General features: G+C 41.2%; 1 pseudogene; it reads left to right on the top strand.

Annotated features, from left to right (window-relative positions):
* The first annotated feature begins 702 nt into the window (after positions 1-702).
* On the top strand, positions 703-1,442 carry LOC117694671 (protein BUD31 homolog pseudogene; annotated as a pseudogene).
* Positions 1,443-9,425: the final 7,983 nt, after the last annotated feature.

Genomic DNA, 9,425 nt, shown 5'->3' with positions numbered 1-9,425 from the left:
TTTAGCAGAAAGCGGCTATCAGCTTTGCAGCCATCTTGAGCCATATACCCTGACATGAGACTTGGATTACAATAGCCTACAACAGCTGAGCACACTCTGATAATCTTGGTTTAGATACCTTGGGTGTGTGAGATTAAAGGTGTGTGAGATTAAAGGTGTGTGACTTAAGATTTTTAGAAGTATAGGGATCAGAGTTAGAGACAAGACCTAAGGGCATGATTAAAGGTGTAACTTAGAGGCGTGGCTTAGAAGTGAGACATATAAAAGGCAGAGACAGAACAGATCAGAATTCAGACTATAGAAGACAGAACCAGAGATCAGAGAATATAGACGGAGATCAGAGACTATAGAGGGATCATCAGAGACGAATCTCAGACATTAGGTAGAATCTGCTGTCACCCTCGCTCTTGCTGAAGCCCGACCTGCAGACCGGAGCGGCAGCTTGGGCCGGGATACAGTGGCCGCCCAAACGTGGGTCGGCCCAGGCCTCAATATTTTGCTCAGGCCGAGACATTTTTTGGCCACCCCAACGTGGGACTAGTGCGGTCCCCAACATTATTTTGGTGCCCGAACGTGGGGCAGTAAGAACGAGAGACCCAGTGACGGACTTTACTGGAAGAAGGATCTGTTGATTGTCGCAGGATTCTGCCGAGTTGAGAAAAATGAGACAGAAGACTGAAAAGTGATCTCCCCCAAAGTCACCGTATTATTGGCAAATCTAGACAAGAACACCGGCTTGTAACTTCGAAGACCAAGGATTTTTATATTACTCTTGTAGGAAAGAGACCCAAAGATCTTTACAAGCTATCTTGCTGGGAAATGCCCAAGGTCAAAAGAAGCCGGAAAGCACCTCCAGATGGCTGGGAGTTGATTGAGCCAACATTGGATGAACTAGATCAGAAGATGAGAGAAGCTGAAACTGAACCCCATGAGGGAAAGAGGAAAGCGGAGTCTCTCTGGCCCATCTTCAGGATCCATCACCAGAAAACCCGCTACATCTTCGACCTCTTTTACAAGAGGAAAGCCATAAGCAGAGAACTCTATGAATACTGCATTAAAGAAGGCTATGCAGACAAAAACCTGATTGCAAAGTGGAAGAAGCAGGGCTACGAGAATCTGTGCTGCCTGCGCTGCATTCAGACTCGAGACACCAACTTTGGCACAAACTGCATTTGCCGGGTTCCCAAAAGCAAGCTGGAAGTGGGTCGCATCATCGAGTGCACACACTGTGGCTGCCGCGGTTGCTCTGGCTGATACTCTTGATTCCTCTGCATCCTGGACTTTGAACCTTGGGCTCATGCTTATTGGGCTACTGCCTCCTGAAGCAACTCTTCTCAGGGTGGTGCTCAGAGAAAAGACCCAGGGGAAGCATGAGCTCTATAGGTGACAGCTATAGTGTTCACCAGCTGAAATCTGTAAAAATAAAACCTTTATACCTCCAAAAAAAAAAAAAAGAAAAGAAAAGAAAAGATGTTTTGCTAAAGCAAGCCAGTGAAAGGACACGTGATGAAGGATTCTTCGCTAACCACATGCATGTATTGGTCTGCCTTACATTGTGTAGCTGAGCTTCATTTGTCAGGATTTCATAAAGAGAAGCACACCAAAAAACTTCTGGTAGCATGCTGTGGCTTCTGGCTGCTTCCGAGGACTCAGACCAATTGGCAGTATGATGTCATCTGAAACAGATTCATGTGGAATTTTGCTAAATCAAACTCACATGCTGAGGCAAGACAGGTGACAAGGCAAGACCCATGGAGGACAAGTGATGCTTGGAGGGAGTATAAATAGGACTCAACAGACAGTGAGAAAGGCTTGGCTTGGCTAGACTTGGTTTGGGTTGCTTATAGAGCTAACTGTGCATTGCTTTTTGGTCTTACATCTTCACTGATCTTCGCTTCCCTGAAATGAGCACAGCAGAGAACTTCTCCTGGCATTCATGCCTGTCTGAATCCCTCCTGCTGACTCATGTTGATTTCTCTGAGGCCTGGTTGTTCCTCCTAAGTTCTGCCACCACTGCTTGTATCCTGACACTACCAAACTGGACTGCGGGTGTATCTGTGTAGTGTTTGCTAGTGGACTGAGCTGCCACTGTTGACCTGAACTGAACTGCTGATTTCTTGACAGTGCAGATGCGATTTGCTCCAAAGAACCATTTCTAAACAGGTCCACTTCCCCTGTACTGTAGCCTTTTTTCCCCCTACCTCTGATGTGTGGTGTGCTAGAATGTAGGATAAAGTGTTTAAGAACCATCATTAAAAGTAGGCTTTGAGAAAAAATAAAGTTACAATTTCTTTAAAAGTTAAACAAAGAGCCACCTATATGATACAGCAACTCCACTTCTGGGTAGAAACCCAAAAGAATTAAAAATAAGACTTTCAATAAAAACTTTCACTCTGTTGTTGTCCATAGCAACACTATTCACAATAGCTGAAAGGTATAAAGAAACCTGTATTAACTGCGATGCATGCATACATATAATGAAATAGTATTCAGTCTTTTAAAAATTAAATTTAGACACAAGCCACAGTATGATAAGCCTTGAGGACAATATGCAAAGTGAACAGCAAGAATAAATGCTTGTATATGTTGTTTAGTAGGTAGATTTTTAGTCTGGGAAAATGAAAACATTTGAGAAACAGAAATGATGATGTTTCACTGACAATTTCATCACGTCTAATGTTGAACAATATATTAAGAAGACCAAAGTGGGAAATTTCATGTTGTGTATATTTTATCTATTCCATACCCAAGAATCAAGATACTGTATGTGTTCAGAAAGACTCCAAACAGGAAATTTTGTCAGGAGATGGTCATTCACCAGATATGCCACAAAAATCTGGCCCATGACCACCTGAGTGCAGAAGAAACTTTCTGAGCATGGTAGATCAGGCTTAGAAGTTCTGTGTTTACAATTGGCTTCTTTCTGTCACTTTCTTTACTCTTTTGGACAATTTCCCGAGCGCTGCTGACTTATTTTGTTTTTGTTTTACTGTCTTTTTGGTTTTAGATGTCTATTATGCATGTGTATGCAAATATAAACCAAAGGTGGCATTCCTCAGACACTGTCCAGATTTGTTTTTTTGCAATAAAAGCTATCACTAGCTTGGAACACACCATAGGCTGTGTTCCATAGGCTTTCATAAGATTAAACAATATCTTTCATAAATAAACACCATAGGTTGGAACTGGCCATAAGCCAGGCCTATGGCCAGTGAGCCTCAGTGATCTGAATAGCTCTATCTCCCCAGTGCTGGGGTTACATGTTCACACTGCCATGCTCAGCTTTTGAAAAATATTCTGTATATTAAAGTGCCCAGAACTGTAAAGCATTTAAAAATTTTTTTATTATATGAGTGTTTTATCTGCATGTATGTCTGTGTACTACATCCTGGGTCCTAACATAGCTTTTTGAGGGGGAAATTAGTTAAACTTATCTGTAAGCCATTCTAAAAGTTCAACTTGGGTAGTAGCTGATTTGGGGTTTCTAATTCTTCCAAATTAAGTGCTAAGTGAAAGGAGCTGAAAAGAGAGAATGAGTGACACTCCCCCCCCCCACCAAAAGCTTATTCCAAAATGTTTTGAAGAGCATTCTATCTAAATTGCACATTAAAGAAAACATTGCCCCAAACACAGGAGAATACTGAGTACTGTTCGTCTGTGTGATCTTGTAACTCATCAGCAGCTGAACTGATGTGGTGCCTTGCTACAACCAAAAATTCCACCCACTAGAATCTAGTCTAGATAATCATGTGAACTTAAAATGGCCTTTCACAGTCAAACTGCATTGCACTTCTTTACTTCACCCAGCAGATGGAGACCTTTTATAAGACATGAGAAATTGTTCTAGGTATCTAAATATGTAAACTAAAAATTGTCTTTGTTTTCTTTCTCCTTTACGACACTTTGAAATCATTTACAAAACATTTATAACACACACACACACACACACATACACATACATTAATAAAAATTCTAAAAAGCAAGTTCTTCCATCCCAAGTTTGCATAGGGTTTTTGTCAGACATTGTCTCATTTAACATCAAATCACACACATCTACCTAGTTACTGGCAAAAATAGAAGAATAGGACATTTAAAAATGGGCAAATCTATCTTTCGATAATTGCTCTTCTGTTTTCTTCGTACTACTTCCTTCAGCAAAGTTTCTTCACTCTTCTTTGTCTTCCTCATTAGTTCTTAAGAATTAAAATCCCCACTTCCGCTCCATGTAAGTCTTCATTTCCTGCAATTTCACTTACATGCAGTCAAGCACTGTCTAAAAATGTTGAGTAGAAAAATTCATACATAACTCCTGACTCCTAGATTGCATTATGTTCTAAGTACTGTGATTAAAACACAGGTCTTCCTGTTTTGTCATGCTGTGCACATAAATCATCCTTCATCAAGTGTATTCATAGTAGCTGCAGTACCTGCCAGCAACTCTCTTATTCACCACCTGGGTTATCATATTATCTACTACAGCATCATGTTGCTTTGTTCAAACTATGTTTGGCAATAAAGAGCAGGCCAGCCATACCAAAGAGAAACTACTGGAAGTATTCACCTATATGTGAAGGAGAAAATTCTTGACTTAAGGAAAGAAAATACTGTACACTGAGGTTGCTAGGATGTACAGAACCATAGGTGTTTTGAAACTAAACATAATTTGTATGTATGTATGTATGTATGTATGTATGTATGTTTGTATGTATGTCTATTTTGTGTGTATATGTGAGTGTGGTGAATGAACACACATGGAGCAGGGGCATATACCTGGTGTCCTGTTCTGTCACTTTACAACTTAACCATTTGAGGCAGGACAGGGTCTCTCACTGAACCTGGGACTAGGCTAGCAGTCGGCAAGCGTCACCAAGCCCTTTGTCTGCCTCACCAAGCCCTTTGTCTGCCTCCCACAACTCTGGTGTTACAGGTACATACACAAGATCATGCCCTGCACTTTAAAACATTTTTAAATTTTTATTATATGAGTGTTTTACTTACATGTATGTTTGTGCACCATGTACATGCCTGTTGCCTGCAAAGGTCGGAAGAGGGTGAAGAATTTCCTGGAACTGGAGTTACAGATGGGTATGAACTGTAATGTAGATGTACAGAATTGAACCCAGATCCTCTAGAAGAACACAATGTTAAGAAACTTCTATACTATGTCTTAAGTCCACTGCTTCTGTTTTTTAACACAAGTGCTGGAATATGAACTCAGGTCCTCATGCTTCTTCAGCAAGCACTCTTACCCACTTAGCTCACACACATAACTTTCATTAAAATTTCATTGTGGCTCAGTGGTTAGGAATACTCACTCTTACAGAAGCCTGGGGTTCGATTCACAGCACTCACATAGCATCTCATAACTGTCTTTAACTCCACTCTCAGAAGATCCAGTACTGTCTTCCAGCCTCCTTGGGCACCAGGCATACATGTAGTTCACATATGTACATTCATGCAAAACACTCATACATAAAATGGATCATTAACTATACTAAAGTGATTTTAGAGAGAGACGTTTAAATCTATGTGGAATAGCAGGCTATGAGACAGTATTTCAAGCAGAGTGAACAATTTGAGTTCAGGTTTAAAAGCATCAAAGCCTCTTACAATTTTTTTTTTTACAGAAGCCACAATATTCTGGATACAACACACAGAGTTAAAAGCACTATGTGCCAAGAGAACCAAAATGTAGGATGGAGAAGTCATAGGAAGTGAGGCAGCAGAGACACATTGGAGCCAGACTGTGATAACCCTTAAGAGAGGTACTAAGAAACAAGGACAGCATTGCCAAGCTATACCATCATCTTGTCTACTTGAAAAGCTTCATCTCATGTCAAGTGTGAAACCTGTAGAATATCGAAGCAGAGAAATTAGTTAAGAGAAGATAGGCTGAGCAGTGGTGGTGTATGTTTTTAATCCCAGCACTCAGAGGTAGGCACATCTCTGTGAGTTGGAGACCAGCTTGCTCTTCAGAGTGAGTTCCAGGATAGCCAGGGCTGTTATGCAGAGAAGCACTGTATCAAAAAACCAACATGAGGGAGATAGATGAAGTCTAGAGAGATGGCTTAGTAGTTTACAGCACTCATTGCTCTTACAGAGGACCTGTGTTCAATCTCCAGCACCATGTAGATGGTGGCTTACAACCATCACATACACACAGTACACATATAGACATACAGGCAAAATTTTAATACAAATAACCTAGACTAGATAAATCTAAAATATTTTCTAAATGAAGAGTTGGTAGATGCTCTGCTGATGGCCCATATCCATAATTTGGGGAAATTGAGAGAGGAATGCTGTTAGGTGTTGAAGACCAGACTAGGCCATCTAGCAAGACTTTGTCTCAATCAAAAATTGTGAGATAATGGATCACAAAATATAGACTCATTGTGGGTTGATGAACAGTAGTTTCTTAAGAGGGGAAGCACTTTGGCATGACACCTGGCAGTTGGCAGGACCTACTGTTCTGTTCAGTAAAACAAAAGCCCCAAAGGCAGCTGGCAGGCTTCAAAGGAAGATGGACTGAGGCATGTTCTAGAGGAGTTGAAAACTATATATGAAGAAGACAAGTCTGATGTGAATGAAGCAAAGCTAGCTGGATGAGATGATCTGATACCAACCAGAAATTTTTGGTTAATTAATTGAGTCTACACTAAAGCATTTTGCACTCTGTACTAAGGCCGGGTGCTTTGAACTAGAGCACTCAGGTGGGAATGTGGAAGTGTTGCCTCCTGAACCGACCAGCAGACAGAAGACAATGGACACAGGATCTCCTTCCCAACATGGTTTATTCAGGAACCTTGAATTACCGCAAAAAGCCCCACGAGCTCTAGCTCCCAGCCCTTAAATCTCTGTGTCCTCTCCAATCAGAACCTGCCACGAAGTCATTCTCGATTGGTGCTGAGCACATACGTCACATGGCCCGATCTTACTTAATGATGAACAAGCAAAATGCATGCGCAGTAAAGCCTAACCTACATGCCACCCAGGCTTCCTAAAATGGTGAACCAACATGCCAGGGGCGTCTGGCACCCAGCCAGGTGCCATCTTGAGTTCCGCTCCCCACATGGAAGCATCTTGCTAAGTGCTTTACAGTTCCACACATATGCTGAAGAAATAGACTGGTTCAACCATTGTAAAATGTCTCTTGTTACTTCCATGAGGCCACTGGGAGGAGACAAAGGTTTAGATATCATACAAGATGTGAAGCCTCCAAAATGCTAATATATTAAGTTATAGTGTCTAATAGACTATCAGTGTGGAGAATTCTCAAAAGCTAAAAAGAAATTGATTATATGACCCAGACATACCTAAAGGACTCAGCATCATGTTTCACAGATACTTGCTCAACCGTGTTCCTGCCGCTCTAGTCCCAATGGCTAGGGAATGGAACCAACCTAAATTACTGGTCCTTCAACCAGTAATGAATACTGAAAATGTGCTACATATATTGTGAAATGCTAGTCAGTTGTAAAGAAAAATGAAATCATGTACTTTGCAGGTAAATGGATGGAATTTGAAAAGATCATATTGAGTGAGGCAACCCACATCCAGAAAGATGAATGTCTCATGTTGTCTCTTATTAAGAGGTTCTTAGATCCAAATGTTCACACACGAGCACACATCCAGGAGTAACTACAGAAACATGGGAAGTAAAACAGGACTATTGCCAGGATTTGGTCCTGGCAGAAGAGAAACAGAAAAGTGAGAGGGTCTTTAGGAAAGGTAATGAAGGTCAATATTAAAAAAGCTAAGAAGGAAAGTAACAATAAGAGTATTTTTAAAAGCCATATGGAATCATACTATTACCTACTTACTTAAGAATCCTATAAGTAATTTTATGTATAAACATACATATGATATCTAATAACCTTTTCTCATCCAAGCTTATTATGCTCTCTCCAAGAGCCAAAACCAAGCTAACAAAACCCCCAGTACCAGACATAAGTTCTCTTTTGAACTCTTAGCCAAGGCTGTCCAAGGCTCAAAACATACAGCCTATTAGTATTGTTTTTGGCTGCTTCCCCAGAGGTAGAAGATAAATCCCTATTGCTGAAGACACCATGTCCTTCAGAAGCAGGGACTGGAACTGACCTGAATGCCCTCTCCCTAAAACTAGATTTCATGATATTAGAAGGCACCATGCAAGTTTCTGTAGTGGAAAGGAAAAAGGCAACCAACGGTTTTTATTATTATCATTATTATTAATTATTTTATTTACATTCCAAATTTTGCCTCCCTTCCTGGTTTCCCATCCAAGAGGTCTTCACCTCATCCTCTCTCCCCTTTGCCTCTGAGAGGGTGCTCCCCCACCCATCCACAAACTCTCATCTGACTCTGCTAGCATCTCCCTTCCCTGAGGCATCAAGTTTCTACAGGATTAAGTGCATCCTTTCCCACTGAAGCCAGACAAGGTGGTCCTCTGCTACATATGTAGTGGGGACCACAGACCAACCCATGTATGCTGCCTGGTTGTTGGCTTAGCCTCTGGGAGCTCTGAGGGGTCTGAGTTAATTAATACTGCAACCAACAGACTTACCCGGTTATGATACCTATGAACCATATCAATGACTATGATGTCACATAACCCTAAAAGTGCAGCAGTGGTACTCATAGTTTGACAGTAACCAACAGCTCTCTCATTGAACTTAAGACTCTTTTAACAAGAGGGAAACCATGCCTCATACTAGAATCTTGGCTGACTACTCAATGCTAGTGAAGTCATGGATATTGGAGTAGAACCTACTGTAACAGGCCCCCAGACTGACTCCATGATAAAAGTGCTATTTAGGCTGTTAGGCTAAACACATAGACAGTGATGCCTGCCAAAACGAAATGAAAAAAAGGCCCAATCCATCAAAGTCCAAATGTACCAACTTTGCTTTTTGGCTTCTGTAGCTCTGCTCTGGCTAAATGTTCTTGTAACGGAAGTATGCCAACCCAGGATATAGTTTGTTTGTGCTTAAAAGTTCACCACAAAGAAAAGCGCTGGGCTCCACTGGGGTCCCAAACACCCAGTGTAGTTGCCAGCTGGCTAATAAACACTTTCTATTGGCTTAAACGTGTGTCTAAGTAGCATTCTCTGGTGAACACCCCACAATACTGCAACCATTACTTTACTAAACCAGTTTACTCCATAATAACAATTTAAAGATTTGTCCTTATAGCCACAGATAAGCGTACTCTTCACCTTTAATCAAGGAAAATTCTTTTTGCAACAGATAGAAACCACTACAGAAAGTCACAGCCAATCAAAATGCAGTTGTGCAGCCCAGTTCCAATGGATACACTACAAAACCCCCCTTCCCCTAAGGCTCAGGGAACATTTTTGAAACAGGGGTGGAAAGACACTATCAAGACAGAGTATCAGGGAGTTTACTGTGAGTGTATTTCCTTGTAACATCAGAAGCCATACTGGC

Source organism: Arvicanthis niloticus, chromosome X (genome assembly GCF_011762505.2).
Source record: "Arvicanthis niloticus isolate mArvNil1 chromosome X, mArvNil1.pat.X, whole genome shotgun sequence".
In the NCBI taxonomy this organism is placed as follows: domain Eukaryota; kingdom Metazoa; phylum Chordata; class Mammalia; order Rodentia; family Muridae; genus Arvicanthis; species Arvicanthis niloticus.
Note: the sequence above shows the minus strand (reverse complement) of the source record. Positions and strands in the feature narration are given on the sequence as shown.